The sequence below is a fragment of the Stenella coeruleoalba genome (assembly GCF_951394435.1).
Source record: "Stenella coeruleoalba genome assembly, chromosome: 10".
Classification (NCBI taxonomy): domain Eukaryota; kingdom Metazoa; phylum Chordata; class Mammalia; order Artiodactyla; family Delphinidae; genus Stenella; species Stenella coeruleoalba.
In genome coordinates this window covers 89,980,912-89,996,997 of record NC_137156.1, presented here as the reverse complement: position 1 = coordinate 89,996,997, position 16,086 = coordinate 89,980,912, and the positions used below count along the sequence as shown (strand labels likewise).

The window sequence follows — 16,086 nt, the reverse complement described above, 5'->3', positions numbered from 1 at the left end:
AGACAAGATCCAGCCTCATCCACCAGAACACAGGCACCAGTCCCCTCCACCAGGAAGCCTGCACAACTCACTGAACCAACCTTACCCACTGGGGGCAGACACCAAAAACAACAGGAACTACAAACCTGCAGCCTGCGAAAAGGAGACGCCAAACACAGTAAGGTAAGCAAAATGAGAAGACAGAGAAACACACAGCAGATGAAGAAGCAAGGTAAAAACCCACCAGACCAGACAAATGAAGAGGAAATAGGCAGTCTACCTGAAAAAGAATTCAGAGTAATGATAGTAAAGATGATCTGAAATCTTGGAAATAGAATGGAGAAAATACAAGAAGAATCTTGTATTTAAATATTTAAAGAATCTGTTCTCTTTCCCTATAATCATGACCTTTCTCTTCATCCCTTTTTTCAATGAGTTTATTTAAAATCAAATGCCTCTTTTTTTCCTTCCAAAGTACAGAAAAATATTACCTCTCCTCAGTTCCAGTTGTAACCTGCTGAAATAAGATGAACCCATGCTCTAATGACAGCTAAACTTTGAGAGAAAGTGAGAGGACATGAACAAAAGGACGGTTAATGGACCAAGGAACTGTGGCTTGGCATAATGATGGGGTTCTGAAGAGACTGGGAGGGATTTAGAAGCTTGCCCGTGTGCTAGTCAATGAAAGAGTATATTCTTGTCCACATACATCCATAACCTTTCTAAGAAGGCAGCAGTCTACTGCTTCCATGGCACAGTTGATTGAAAAAGTAGTTGTCACTCACCCCTTTCAAAAAGAGTTATTTGAGAATCCAGGAGCAGAGTTGACTATGAGCTTGGCTGCTGTAACTGAAAGCTCATGTCCATGCAGGTCTTGGGGCTACCATTTTAGGGAATAGAAGATTAGAGTGAGAGGAAGAAAAAAGAAGAGAAAGTGAAAACTGAGCAAATGTCTGGAGAAGGACAGACATGCAATGTCACTGTGGCAGAAATAGAGACATTTTTGGACCTAAACGCTGCCTGCATTTCTGCCTTTCATAAGAATGGTTGTCGAGGTACTCTTGAACTCCTTCCTGTGTATGGACATCCTTTCAAAATCTCCCCTTTATTCTGAGGTTCTTTGGTCAGGTCTTTGTTCCTTGAAATTTCTTGATGGGTACAGTATTTTGAAGAAAATAAGCGTAAAGAAGAACAACACAGAAGAAAACTCATGGAATTGATGGGAGAAGCTACCCAGAAAGAAGTAAAAGTATGGATGTATTAGTCACACACATGAAACAATGAAGGGGAGGAAAACTTTATTTGGAGGCTGAAATGCACAAAATGGAGTCAAAACAGGTGTGGACATACTTCAAGCGAAATGAGAAAGGTTAACAGGGTGGGTCCAAACAATTTAGGATGGAGACAAGGTATTGTAAAGAAAATGCCAAAGAAGGTTAAGTTTTCATATATCTCCTCTCTGACTGAATCTTCAGTTCCAACATCCCTACACCTCCTTTCTTCTACAAAAATCACTGAAAAAATTTACATTTCTTTTTTTTCAACATGCTTTGTATTAACCTTTTCTAATTAAAATTTGAACCTTTCCTTTATTTATGAGGTACTTAAAATGTTATTGTTACTCTGAGCACTGTTTCCCTTCTTTAATAATTTGCAAATAGCATAATTCCTTAACAATATTTTTATGGAAGGGTCAGTGAGGCCACAAAACACATTTAGCCGACAGTACTTGGAGTTTCTGTGTTTGAAAACATGTTCAGCTATTTCCATCTATTTCTTGTTTATTTGGAAGTTGTGAACTGTAAATTTCACTTTTTATTTATTAAGTTATTTATTTGGCTTTCCCCTGGGTCATAATTGAGACTCACGAAGGACTCACTCACTACTTAATTTGGTTATGATTCCTATCAGAAATGACCCTGGGAGGTTTGAATATGGAAAAATAGTGTCTTCGTTTGGAGATTTAGCTTTAGTATAAATCTAAAGGTCCTGGTGCAGAAGACTCACACTGCTTTGGAAAGGAGATGCTTTATGGTGCTTTGAAACATAGAGTCCATTAATAGAAACCAGCAACTAGCAGCCCTCAACACTAACACCATATGTAGACTGGGCCGACACTCAGCTAACTTTCCCACAAGCCCTGCAGCAGCCAGGTGTTCAGATTCCCTTTGCCTCAGTGGTTCTCCAGGTGGCCCAAGCCTGAGTTGCCTGGAGAGCTTTTTCAGACAACATATGATGTATATCTGTATGTATGTGTGGGTGCACGTTTGTCACTACACACTTATAAACATATACATAATACATGCACAGATTCACCTCCATGGATGAGAATTCTTCAGTAGCTTGTGCTGGTCACATGTCTGTTTGCTCTCAAGTCCATTCCTTACTAAGGGAGGGTAGGGGAGTGGAGAAAGCAGGGTATGTCTGCTCAGTCCCTCCTACTTGCTTCTGCGGCAGATCGAGCCACAGGGGAAACTCCACCATAAGCTCTTGCTCCCACAGGGTGGCTGTTCTTACAGGTTCTCAGCTCCAAAGGGACAGCAGGTCCATGGCCACCTGGAATTTTCTGAGCTGCTTCACAGAGCAGTTTCTGTTTTCCTGGATGGCCTCCAGTGACTCACACACTCTCATGTATGCATACATATTCGATAATATTATGGTTGTTATTACAGTTGCAGTAGCTGGACACTTTCATAGTGCTTCCTTTGCAGGGCACTCTTCTAAGCTATTAAGTCGTTTAATCCTTATCACAACCTGTGAGGTAAGATCTAGTATTATCATTTCCTTTCTGTAGGGGAGGCAACTGAGACCTGGAGAGGTTAAGTGACTTGCCTGTGGTCACACAGCTAGAAAGTGCAATATGAACGTGACAGTCTGGCTCCACACATGTCCTCTCAATGGCGTGCCCGTATGGTGGAGAGCCCAGACCCTCCATGGCTACACACGCTGCCTTTCCATGCAAGCACGTACAGGCGTGTGCAGCTCATCTCCATTTCCTCCACGTGAAGGTATAAACGTAGTTGTAGAAATCTGATTTAGCATGTGAGGGTGTAGCCCAAGTAAAAATATGATCAGAAAGTCTTCCAGATGAGTTACATTTACAGTCCTATTTAGAAGTCATTAATTGTTACCTGCTGTGACTCTCGTCTAATTGTAAGGCAGAATTGGGCAAACCTTCCCAGAGGTGAGAGGTTTTTTTTTTTAAAAACTCATCCTTTTTCTTTTTTCCTGTTTTAGCCAGAGGCCAGCATGGTGTAGATTTGTTTTTAATATCAAAGGATCTTTCTAGATTCCCATAGTCCCTCCCCCTGCATTGCCCCATTTTGGTCTTTTACTATGAAAAACACACGCACCTGCATCTTGCCTCATCTATCTAACCCGAGTGAGTTGTTACAGCCCCCCTTGGCAAGTAAGGGCTGCAACGTTGTCTGCTTTAAATACTATACACTTAAAAATTGAAATCTATCTTAATGTAGCATTGATTAATGGGTGGATCCAGACCTTTAAGGCTAACCCCATACCTCATGGGTATCTTGAAAGCAGGGGTGATTTGAGGCATCTGCTATTTTTGTAACCTCATTAGTGATGAAGGGGCTCAGGACAAGAAAATGAATCTCAGTGTTTTCCTGAAGGGGGGATTGTTCTGGTAATACAGGGAGGAAACAGAAAATGTAGGCGAAGTATGTCCTCTGTATACTTAGAGAAACTGCTAGTGCATGACGTCAGGAAAATAATGCCTCCTACGTTTTATCTGAGGCCAACAGACTTGATTCTAGCTTCTCCGCAGTATTTAGGAATCCCCAGCTGGAATGTCCAGCTATAAGGTGGGGGGAGTGTGACTTGGAGTCTGTTCTAATGACAGGAAACATTTTTTATTATGATAAGAAAATAACATCAAAGTAAAATCACATTCTGTTGACACAATAAAGTAGATTCTTCTTCCACTTTCCTCTCCAGTCAGGCACAGTTTTCTCAGCTCTAAAATTGGGGTAATAATAATGCTACCGTCATTGATTGTTGGGGGGGATGAATGAGTTCATATCTGTATAGCACTCAGAGTACTACCAGCTTCCAGATGCTGAGTAAATGTTAGTACTAGTATCATAACTGGTAATGAGTAATATAATTTCTGATCAAAGGGCTCAATCAAAAAAATTGACGTTTGAATTGTGTGTTATTTATGGATGGCTTAAGAGTTTAATATAGCACTTTGACACCCATTTTTTTTCTTTCTGAAACTAGAAATTATATCCAGTTTCTACTGTGACATAATGGAATACCAGGACACCATTATAATATTTTGTATTTGAGAAATCTAAGCTAGAGACTTTCTTGAGGAGGCAGAGTTACCAAAAGCATAGTCAGGACTCAAACTCAGGTCTTCTGACAAATAGCTATAAACCAAGACAAACTATGATAAGGCCTAAATAATGGAGGGATATGTTCTATGATGCTTCAGATGAAGAAGGGGAGATATTTTATTGGAAGCTGGGATAAGGAAAGGGTGTCTGCTTGAAATTCTGTTCATTTGCTTATATTCTGCCTGGATGTTTCCATAGATTGCACTGAGTTAGTCAGCCTTACTGTTTGGGGGTCCCAAATTACCATAGGAGTTGGCCCTAGAGCCATTTCTTCCTAATCCACTTAGAATTGCCCTCATCCTTTTCACTTACATAATAAATCAGGCTTAAGCCTTGCCCTCTGCTTGAAAGGTGGCTGGGAATGAGTTCTAGTTCAGAATAAGACTAACTCACTGCACATGGGCCACCCAGTTGTGATCCTCTCTGCCGTGGCTGCCAAACCAATTCTGGGTGTATGTCAGGGTATAAGTTACTGGCCCGAAAAACCTAGATCCACCAAATTTTATTTTATTGAAATCCATCTGCCCTCTCTTTGCTACTCTCTGCCCTGTGTCAGAGGCAGACGGGCTAAAAGTGCTTGGGCAATTTTTGGGCAATTTGGGATTATTGTTTCCCTGGCTGTCTTTTGCCAGTAAAGGCTAGTCCTTCATGCTCCATGCTGAGAAGAGTTCTGTGATCACTCCCATTAATAAAATGGTATATACAGACTTGCTAATTCAAAATGAACATCACAGAACTAGGACCAGGGTGAGGTGAGTGAGGCCCTCATCTCGGGCCTGAAACTTAAGCAGGTGCCCCAAAATGCAGTAATCAAAATAAATAATATTTAATGGAATATTAATTTAAAATCAATTTTAATGCAAAAAATCCATGATAGATGCTATATCGAAATTGCAAATGAATATGGAATGCAGTACTACATTTCACAGCCCTTCCTCATTCACCTCACAGCCTGCAGCCTATAGTTTACTGATTCTTTTTTTATTATTGCATTAAAATATTTCTCTTGATTCCTGAATTTTTTTGGTACCTGTTAAAATTTCGCTCCAGTAGCACATGCCTCAGTTTCCTTACCCTGGTCCAAATTAGGTTCTTAGTAATCTTGCAGTAGATATGCCTAGATAACTAGCTCCAACCCACTGCACATTTTTCATAACTTCTCACAAAACTCGAGTTCCAGAAAAGCCCTGTTGTGGAAAATTCCAGAGAATAGAGAATAATGGTGCCTATTCATTTCATGCTCTTGACAACCAAATGAAGTGGGCACTTTTATTATGACCCCACTTAATGGATGAGAAAGATGGAGCAATAGTGGTTACATCATTTGCCCTGGCTAAGAGAGTAAGGGACAAAGCTGGGTTTCAGACTCGGACGGACTGACTAGAGTATCAGGCGGCAGAAATGAGAGCCCATGTGGTTCCAGAAAGAGAGAGTAAGAGCCATGGGATGTGGGAAGGATGTTTCCTACGGGCGTTCTGGTTCCTAGTTCTATACTATGTGAGGCCGGCTACCCTCCTGCCCTTGGATTCCATGAGACTTTTCTGTATCCTTTAAAGAAATTTCCATCATAAATTTGTGTTAGCAGAGGTAAATTTCTGCCTGCCCCCAGGAGTCTTCAGTAAAAGAATAACTGGGTGAAGTTTGGTTCTTCCAAAACTCTACGCTGACAATAGCCATCTCAGTTTTTCACTTGGATAACTCCATTAGTTTTCATCATTTCAACAGTTATTCCATTTTCATTAAATGTTTACAACTTTGTCAGTAGGCAGTTTTATCATTATTTTTCATTCTTAAAATAAGTGTTTATAGAAGTACACACATATCGTCCTTTTTTCTCAGCTGGATTGTACTTATGTTGCACTAGCTTTCTGCCCATGGCATCCAGTTGTGTTGTGTACACAGGTGTCACACAATAAACATTTTAGAAAGTACAAAATCCATCTATTGACTGTTTTTATTTGTACTGAGATACAAGGACAAACATCATCTCCAACACTTTTAATATGCAACCATATAAGCATAAAACGATGTTCGCTTTCTGTGCTGTTAACCCTGGAATAAACAAGTCTGAATTATGAGATGCTGTAATTCCTTAGAGAGTCACCGATGACAACAGAAAACATGAGTGCAAAGCTCAGGTGGTTTGTGGGTTGACCAGAAACTCAGTTCGAAATTATGGCTCAATAATTCATCTTTCTCCTATGAAGTTGTTTTAATTTGATATCCTACCTAGATCAGAGTACCTAGCACATAGTATGCAGACAAAATCAAACAGGGCCTAGAAAAATATTAAGTATTCATAAATCCATTATAACTGAGTAGTCTGGGAAATTATTTTATTTTCTTCACCTGTGCAATAGTATGTGAGTCTGAGTTCATTGTGGACCGCATTCCTGAAGTTGTGTTTTGGAGCAAGTGATGGATATGTCCTAAAAATACCAATGACGTTTCCGACCCACTTTGTGAATTTCCATATCCTCAAGGTTTGCCAAGTCCAAAATAAGCATATTGAAGCCCAGCTGGCAAAAAAACCTGATCTTAGGAAGAATTACTGGTGATTCTAATGCAGATCCTAACGGCTAGAAATCATTGAATGGCCACTGCTTGAAAAAATAGTTAAAATTACTGTACTGAGTCAGAGCCTATGAAGAAGTCTGTTTTCTCTCTATTCATGCAAAATTCCAGGAAAAATCTTAGCTGTCCCTCTGTGATATCACGCTTAAAGGTTCAGAAATATATCCTTCTAAAATCTAGCATACCTCCATTAAATTTCTGGGCCTCAGTTTTTTCCTCTGTAAATTGGCAATGACAGTATCAATTTTGAAAGAGTATTGTGAGGATTTAATCAGTTAATATATAAGGGTGTATTGACTGTGTTATGAATGTACAGTGTTGCTGTTTTTATTATTTGTTATGATTTTACTCTTAGAGTTTATTTCCCTGTCATTAATTTAACTAAATCTTCTCTGAAACTGTATTATGAAACTCTGCTTAACATCTCTGGGGTTAACCAAGGTATCCTCAGGTTTATTACTTGCTATATAAGGAGGACTTTGTTCGAAAATCAGCCGTTCAAGTTACAGAAGGTACATTTTACTCACTGTGTGCTACTGTCTGGCTAAAAATGGGCTTTGTTTTCCTTTATCAACATTTTGTCGTGACTGGGATTTCCTCGGTCATGGTACAGTTGTGTGTCCCTCTAGAAATACTTTTTCTTTGGCTTGATTACTGCAGCCCTTACTTTTTATTTGACTGTGACTTTTCCTTCCAGTTCAAATGTGAGCATCAATCACCTATTTGGAAAGCTGTTTTGCAACATCTTGCCATCTAACTAAGGATTACTGTCTTTTTTTTCACTCTGCACTCATCTGACCTTCCAACTAGAATCTAAGTTCCTTGATAACTGCCCTATTTCATTCAATTTTGTAACCCTTAGCATAGGTCAATGCCCAGATTGTATTATGTTTTAAATGAATGAATGAAAAAATGTGTGAGATATGTTAAAAAAAAAAAAAAAGTACCAGAGTGCTTAATTTTCACAGTCCCTTGGCTACTCCCTTATTTAAAATAGAACATTTTGGGGGACTTCCCTGGCAGTCCAGTGCAGATTTGCCTTGCAATGCAGGGGACACCGGTTTGATCCCTGGTTGGGGAACTAAGATCCCACATGTCACAGGGCAATTAAGCCCATGCGCCGCAAGGAAAGATCCTGTGTGCCACAACTAAGACCCGACGCAGCTAACAAATAAATAAATATTAAAAATAAAATAAAATAGAACAATTTGGAAGATTCTGTTATGCAGACACTTTTCACTTAGTGGCTCTGTTTACCGAATGGGATCCTGATTGCCTAAAAAAAAAATGAATGTAAAAGCCAGAGGTGCCAATGGGATTCTAGGCACTAGGAGAATCTGACTTAACCCTGTTATCAATAATAACAGCAACTACAGGAACGAAGCACAAAAAAAAAAAAATTTAATATTGTCAATTTCTAAAATAAAATAAGCAGATGACAGAAGCCTTCTAGGTGTTTATCAATTCTGTTTTGTTGTAATGAATTCGGATATGTTTCAAGTGGACATGTTCAGCAATTATTAGATATTGGCTAAATGTTAGAATGACAGATAGCATGTGGACGAGCTTGAGATACATTCTTATGTCAACCAGTAACTGTTCAATTTATGTAAAACTGTAGAAAAGTTTCATTCACGTTAGGGAGCTCTATCAAAACAAAAACATAATGTGAAATTTCAGAGTATGTGATGCACAAATATTTTTCTAGCGTCTCTCTTACGAACTTCTCTTAGATGAAGATTGTTTTTCCTAAAACAAATTCAAAACACAAAGGCTGTATTCACTGGAAATGTTGGTGCTCTGTGTAATGAACAATGTCATGTTTGACACTAACAAGCTGGGGCAGCTTTGTATTTATTTCTAATCTAATTTGTTGTGTTTGCATAGACATAACTTATGCAAAAATTATATAATTAAAATGCTAAAATTGTGCCAGCTATATTTAATACTAGTGTTTTATGATCATACTTCTTTTTTTTTTTTTTTTTGTGGCATGCGGGCCTCTCACTGTTGTGGCCTCTCCCGTTGCGGAGCACAGGGTCCAGACGCGCAGACCCAGCGGCCATGGCTCATGGGCCCAGCCGCTCCGCGGCATGTGGGATTCTCCCGGACTGGGGCACGAACCCGTGTCGCCTGCATCGGCAGGCAGACTCTCAACCACTGCGCCACCAGGGAAGCCCTATGATCATACTTCTTGATCAGTTATGAGTTTACCAAAATATGAAAAGAACCAAAAGCATCATCTTCTTTCTTGATGTACTTTGGGCATGTGTCTATGATATTAATCACCTGAGACGTCATGGACCAAAGTCTAAAAAATGACTGCCAATTTTCTAAGATTTAAAAAACTGAAATTTCCAGAGGTGATAACTTGGTTTACAGCATAATTTGTCATTCTGTGTACCTAATTGTAGTTTTTACTTATTTCTCATATTATCTAATAGTTGGCAAATGACAACTAGAAGTCATTTGGCATTTTTTTTTTAAATTGTATGATATTTATAACCCACCTTAATATAGATGGAAGACACTTCTGGATAGTCTTTTATCTACTCACTCAGTTGATCTGAAGAATATTTTTTCTTCTGTATATATAGTCTATTACTTAGTGATTCCAGAGGAATGTTATGCACTGTATTTTTAAAGTTTGTGTATTTAAATTAGGAAATGGCCAAGTTACTGCCTTTATTATCTAATTTTTATAGTTAATAACATCCAATAAATATGATGGACCACCAATGTTCAAGAAAGCACTCAAAAGTGGAGTATCAAATCTAGAATAAGGGAATTTGTGCTTCTTCATTAATCATAATCATAATTGAACTAGCTTGACAGATCAGGAATTGAGTTTAATTGTAAAATTTAGGAGCATGGAAGTCAGCTTTGAATATTTTCCAAACATCCCCAAGACCATAGATTTGTAGAATGGAAATGCTGTTCCTTTTGAACTCCAGTCATGCTTATCTTTAAGAAAAAAAACCATCCCAGTCATTTAGAACCTGAAACAACTTCCAGTGGGAAATTTCGTAACTTCAGCACAAGCCTAATCAGCAAATCCCCAGCCACGAATAAATAGTTCTGGTGTAACACCTTGAAAATGAAACCATCACCCAGAACATTTTATTTCCCATTGTCCATTTGCAGTCTCATTCCAGTCAAAGTTACAAGATTTGGTTGTGCACATTTTTAGAGTCTAGGAAGGTATTTACATGTTCTGTAGTTCATTGTAGTAGAACATTTTTGTGTTTGTCTAAAAATTATGTACACGATGTTTAAGACCATTTTGGAAAGAGCAGGAACCTCAAACACACATGTATTTTTCATTACTTTCCAGCTGCTATTTCTTAGATTGTCAGAAATGGGAAAATAACCTGAAGACTATCATTCTGCGATTTGCTGAACGGGAAGATGGGGTTGCCACCAAATCCCTAATTGAGACCAAATTAGAATAAATGGTTGTTACGCTCTCCAGCCTAATTGTGGATGGTGTGTACTTGACATTCACTAAGATATAAATTAAAATAAAAAGAGCATTTTCAGAGTCATTGGAGAAGCTTTGCATTAATGATGGCCTCCCTTGTACTGCTAAAGGTTTGCATTATTCATAATGCCATTATCAGGACTATTCAGTGCTGAATGATTTGTGCACCCAGAAATTGTATGGCCTGAGCAGACAAATAATATCTGTAGTTTGTATTTATTCTTATGACTGCTTAACCGGGTATGGCTTCTTTTATCTCTGTTGTGAGCTTACTTACTGCTGTTCAGCGGGATGTACCATCAATGACATAAGCTTTATTCATTTACAGATGCAGAGGGCTGCAACAAAGTATTAAATCCTGCAAACGTGGGGGAAAACTCAAAGGCTTTAATCCTTGGACTGGTAATCGCCATTGTACCGCTGCCATATGTCAACGCTGAAGTTAAGTTTCTAGTCTGCGCGCAGTCAGGCAGGCATGCGGGCATGTGCTCCCTGCTTGTTTGTTTAAGATAGAGTCTTCGCCGCCACCACAGTAACTTTGCCATTCAAGCCCCTTTCATCTGCACAAAATGTAGTACCGGGAGTCACACAATGAAATGCCAACGGGTCCTTTCAGAACTGATTGGTCTATTTCATAACTGCTTTCTTATTCTAATTAAACTTAGGGGAGAACTATGTTTTAGCATCTTGGGCTATGGAAAGACAAGGAATGGCAGGAGGGAATCAGAGCATTTAGAAAGCTCTCTGCTGTGAAAGCAAGCTTTAAAGGTCTACAGGGTTTTCTTTTTTTTTCCCCATCAAAGAGATCATCTTTTGAAATCTTCTCCATCAGCTCCCCTCTACACATACCAATTTCAGTTTTATAACACCCCTTGCTGTGCATCTCTTGGCAGGAAACTTGCCCATCTTGCAGAGTCTTGCATGAATAATTCATTTAAGTGTCGTGCTGTCTCTCAAAAGCCTGGATTACTGCTTTGGAGGAAATGTTTAATAAGATTCTTCCAAACAATCCAAAATATAGTTCCAAGTTCTTTGAGTCCTATCTCTTAGAAGGTCTGAGTGCAATGAAAGAGTGAATGTGCTGAAAGCCCAAACACATCTAGGCCGTTCAGCCTCTGTCTAGTTGGATGGGGACCTCACAGTGAGGTTAGTGTTTTAAATTGGGGTCACTGCTTTTCAGACACATGATTCTTAAGTACAGGGTTTCAGATGAAGACATTGGCACAATTACTTTTTGTGAATCTTGAGTGTTTCAGCCACTCTCAGAGAATAACAAAGGATCTTGGAGAACCAGGCAGACAAGCAGCTGAGAGAAGTACTGAGTTGGATGTGGGCCAAAAAAACCCTACATACAGCAGCCATTGTGATCTCCTGCTGTTACCCATTGACATTGTTCTTCAAACAGTAGTCCTAGTCTGGCTGTTGGCCAAACTAGAGTATTCAAAGATTTTCTTTAGACTCAGAAACTTACCTCTTTTAATCCCTGTCTGGTCATTTCATTGTATCTCTTCACCTTTACCTCCTCTTCCTTTCTCCACAAATCCTTCCTTTAGCAATTCCGTCAAAGCCTACCTTCAACAAAGTCTTTAAAAATATTCCTATCGCCCTGTGAAGGACTGATGGCCTAAATTTTAGGCTACTCACCCTCTCCCAGGATGATTTACATTATAAATCAAGAAGAGCATCACAAACTTGAAAAACAGTCTCTGTTGAGGCTTTTTTTTGCTTAATGAGTTTGAGAATGACAAAACTAGTACTTGCTCATTGTAGAAAAACAAAACAGATAAAGCAAAAGAAAGAAAAATTTTTAAATGATAATCACCAATAACATCTTGACACTATGGTATATTAATCTGTATTCAAATTTTATATCTATATATTGATCTATCTGTAGGTCTATAGATCTATATGTCCATGTATATCACTTTACAAAGGTGAAGTAATCTGCAGCAGAATTTTAAACAGTTGTGGAATTCCAGAGGCATGTCTACCCCATAGGTGTGCCCTATCTAGGTCATTGGGTTTTAAATTGTTTCACAGAGCCCTGCAGGTTAGTTGAAGGGGTTTGAGTTAGATATCACTTTTTGTTTGTTTGTTTGTTTTGCCCTCAAGGTCTGTGACACTTGTTTCCACTGTTCTTTGTCGCTTGAGGCTAACTTGAATGGATTATATTAAGAGGCACCCTTACCCTCCGGCTTCCCATTGGGTTCAGCTAATGAGAGAATCAGCTGGAGCTCATCAGGAGGGAAGATAGTGGGTTTGGGGGTATTTATTCTCCCAGTTTCCTCTCTTGGGAGGGGCCATTAATAGCACACACTTCTTTCTTCTTCTTGGTTTTAGTAACCAAAACCTCCCCTTTCTTCTTCAGGCCTAAGGGTAGTAGCAACTTCTCAATATAGTTATTATTAATGCAAAGCAGGCTATCCCAAAACATAGTGATTTAAAACTCAAATCATTTATTTGTTCCAAGATTCTGCAGTTTTCGCAGGGCTTGGCAGAGATTCTGCAATTTTTGCAGGGCTCATTTCTGTCTCTTACCTGTAGAGGGTCTACTTCCGAGAAGGCTCCCTAACATGGACGGCAAGTTGGTACTGACTCTACGCTTGGAATTCAGCTTTGACTGAGAGTCAGGAGGCCTTGGTTCTATTTTGCACAGGCCTCTTCAAGGCTGTACTGCTTGAATTTCCAAAATTCCCAATGTAGTGGTGGGGTTCCAAGAGCAAGCTTCTCAAAGAAAACCAGCATGTAAATGGCATCACCTTTCATGATGCAGCCATGGACATTGCATAGCATCATTTTCTACTATAGTCACAAATGTTCCCTGATTCAAGGGAAGAGAACAGAGATACCACCTCTCAGTCAGAAGAATCAAAGTGATACTGTACAAGGAACACCTGGGATGAGATATATTATAGCCATTTTTTTTTTTAATGCAAAGAGACTGCTTTAGACAATTAATAACTCTAGGGTGTTGTGTTCTTTTGGGTTTCTTTACACCCTGTCTATACCTTTGTAAATAATCTCTGCTAAATTATCTTCAAATTATCAAATTTGAAGATGCCATATTTTCCTGCTGGGACAGTACCCAGTAAAGGCTGAAAGTGGATGAGTGCAAGGAAGATAGAGGAAGATGGCTGCATTTAGCAAGGTGCCGGGAACCAACCTCAACCTCAACTACTGCAGTACTATCTTTAATTTTAATATACATTTTGTACTTCATAAGATCTCATTTGTATGAAGTGCCCTTCTGCTTAAAAAAAAAAATTGTGTTTTACACAACTGTTTAGGTCCTTGAGCACATTGTTAACAGTTTTCAAAGTTGTTTCCTGCCTACTCTAATAAGTCTCAATCAAAGCCTTTACAAGTCTGTGCTTCTTACCATGAAAGTTCATTCTTTGTGCTTGGTTAATCACCAGATATGTACAAAGCATGTGCAATATTCAACGCACTGTCAGATGCTTGAACAAAACATTATCATCACTCAATTCCTGGACTTCTCCAGACTGACAGTCATGGTGTCATTAACCTCAAACTTGAATGTTCTGTTCAAACAGTGGACTCATACAGGAATAGTTTTTTAAAAAAGGTTCAACGAGACTTTTTCTCTTTTGTACTGTACATCTCTTCTCAGGTGAAACCCTCCAAATGCCTATTGAACCCACAAAAGGAAATAAGAGGCAGGAGCTAGGATATATTCTACTTGTGACAACAAGCAGAATAGAAAGGAGTTGCTGCCCTGTTCAGCTGGTGGAATTGAATTCTCCTGTAAAATAAAAATAGAAAAAAATCAGTATTTTGGCTAGTAGGGAATCAGGTAAAGGTTATACCTTTTTTATTTCTTTTTTTCTCCTGGCTTTCTAAGCTTTTTCCTACGTGAAACAGAAAGCAGTAGAATTGCTAAACACAATGAAGCAGAAATAAATGAAGAGCTGTAAGTCATTGGAAAATTTAAACTTCAGGTAATTGTTCATGGATTTGTCTATTTTGAAGTGTACAGTAGAGACACAGTCACAATAAATTATAATACAGAACAATAATCTATTGATACATACTCCCTTCAATTAAAAAAATGCCAGTTTTAACTTAATCATTAATGTTCTGGGTTAGAAAGACCAATACCCTTTTCCCATTGTCCCCTGTGATATTAGGGTAGAGTTGGCCCTTAGGTCATTGTGTTTTTCAGGGTCCAGTTGAGAGACAAAAACTACACCAGTTTTTTTAATAGAGAGAATGTGATATAAAGAAATGTTAACCATGTATAAAGTCGTAACTAGGTAACTGAAGAGGCAAAAAGGGAAACTAAGGTATCATGGAGATGGTAACTGCAGGAAGCAGCTGTCACCCAGTAGGGCTGGGGAAACAGGGAGAAGCTTGGAATCATTGCAACTTAGAAGCTTGGAAGAAAAGCCCTGTGGAATGGACACACAGACTTCTGAGCAGGGATACTGAACAGCTGGCACTGGTCGTCTCAAGGGGGACACAGTGAGGATGGTTCTACAGGTGCTGAAACACCCCTATGACAAACACAGATGTTCCAGGGTGGAGAAGCACAGCTAAGGTGCGGGTCACAAGAATAGGAAGCCCACATGAAGCAAGCAGGAAGGAACAAGTCCATTTTTCCTCCTCTAGCCTTTCATCACTCTCTATCACCTTCCCCCTGCCCCGAGATGGAAGAGCCAGTGAGCACCTGGCAAAGAGGAAATAGGGTTTGCAGAGTCCCAGCCCTGCATCACAAAGCTGAGTGTAAAAGGATGGGTTTCGACAACAGCTAAATAATTGGCAAAACCATTCCTTATAAAAATCAGTGTCCATATTAGTTATTTACTGCTGCATAAAAATTAACCAAAAAATTAGTGACATACAAAAATCCCCAAACATTTATTAACTCAGTTTGAATCAGGTAAAGGAATCCAGGTATAACTCAACTGGCTGCTTCTGTATTGGGGTCTCTCACAAGACTGTAATCAAGATGTTGACTGTGTCTCCATGGTCATCTCAAAGCTCAGCCTAGCACACCCTATTCCAAGCTATTTGCAGGGCTATTGGCCAGCCTCAGGAGATCTACTTCCAAGCTCACTCATACGGGTGTTGGCAGGCCTCATGTCCTTGCTGGCTGTTGGCTGAAGACTGTAGAGAAATAGTTTCCCTTTCCACTGGGGAAGTGTTTCTGTCCTGCTGTCTCTAGTCTTGATGCAGATGTACTTCCAGGTGATAGCCTTCTGATACAGAAGACTGATGTACCAGTCTACTCTCCCTGCTCCAGTTCCCGCCATAAAAATTACTGAAACAAAGCTTGCCAAGCTGTTTCTTGGAAGTTGAATCTTGAGTAAATGAGAAAGAGATAAGATAAAATGATTGCAGATGATTCATTGCAGTGTTGACAGTGACAATCAAGGCAGTGTCATGACTGCCCTCCTTAGTTCCCTTCATAGCTCCCAGAAATCCCTTGGCTACTACTTCTAGTAGATTCAGCGAGAAGTATCTCTTGTCCAGCTCACTCCTAGAGTTATTCTTCTACTAGATCCACTTCACTAAAGATAATAATTTTCGGTACTCATTGCTCTCCTTAAGAACTCTAAATAATAAACCAGAGCATAATTTTAGTCTTTCTTTTCCATTTTTCCTCACATATGAGATTAATTGCTGCTAGTGCAGGTAGATTTATTACAAGAAGATGTTTTTTCTCTCTAA

General features: G+C 39.3%; 1 protein-coding gene across 9 annotated transcripts in view; it reads left to right on the top strand.

Moving 5' to 3' along the window:
- LOC307193527 (uncharacterized protein) overlaps nt 1-12,130 on the top strand; it is a 730,787-nt gene extending 718,657 nt beyond the window's left edge. For 8 of the 9 annotated variants that reach the window (XM_079935632.1, XM_079935641.1, XM_079935643.1 and 5 more), the window contains one exon: nt 10,724-12,130. The gene's annotated coding sequence lies outside the window, so the exon portion shown is untranslated. Of the gene's footprint in view, nt 1-2,773; nt 2,885-10,723 lie in introns of those variants that run through there. The other variant, XM_079935637.1, reaches the window with a different exon arrangement.
- Nucleotides 12,131-16,086: the final 3,956 nt, after the last annotated feature.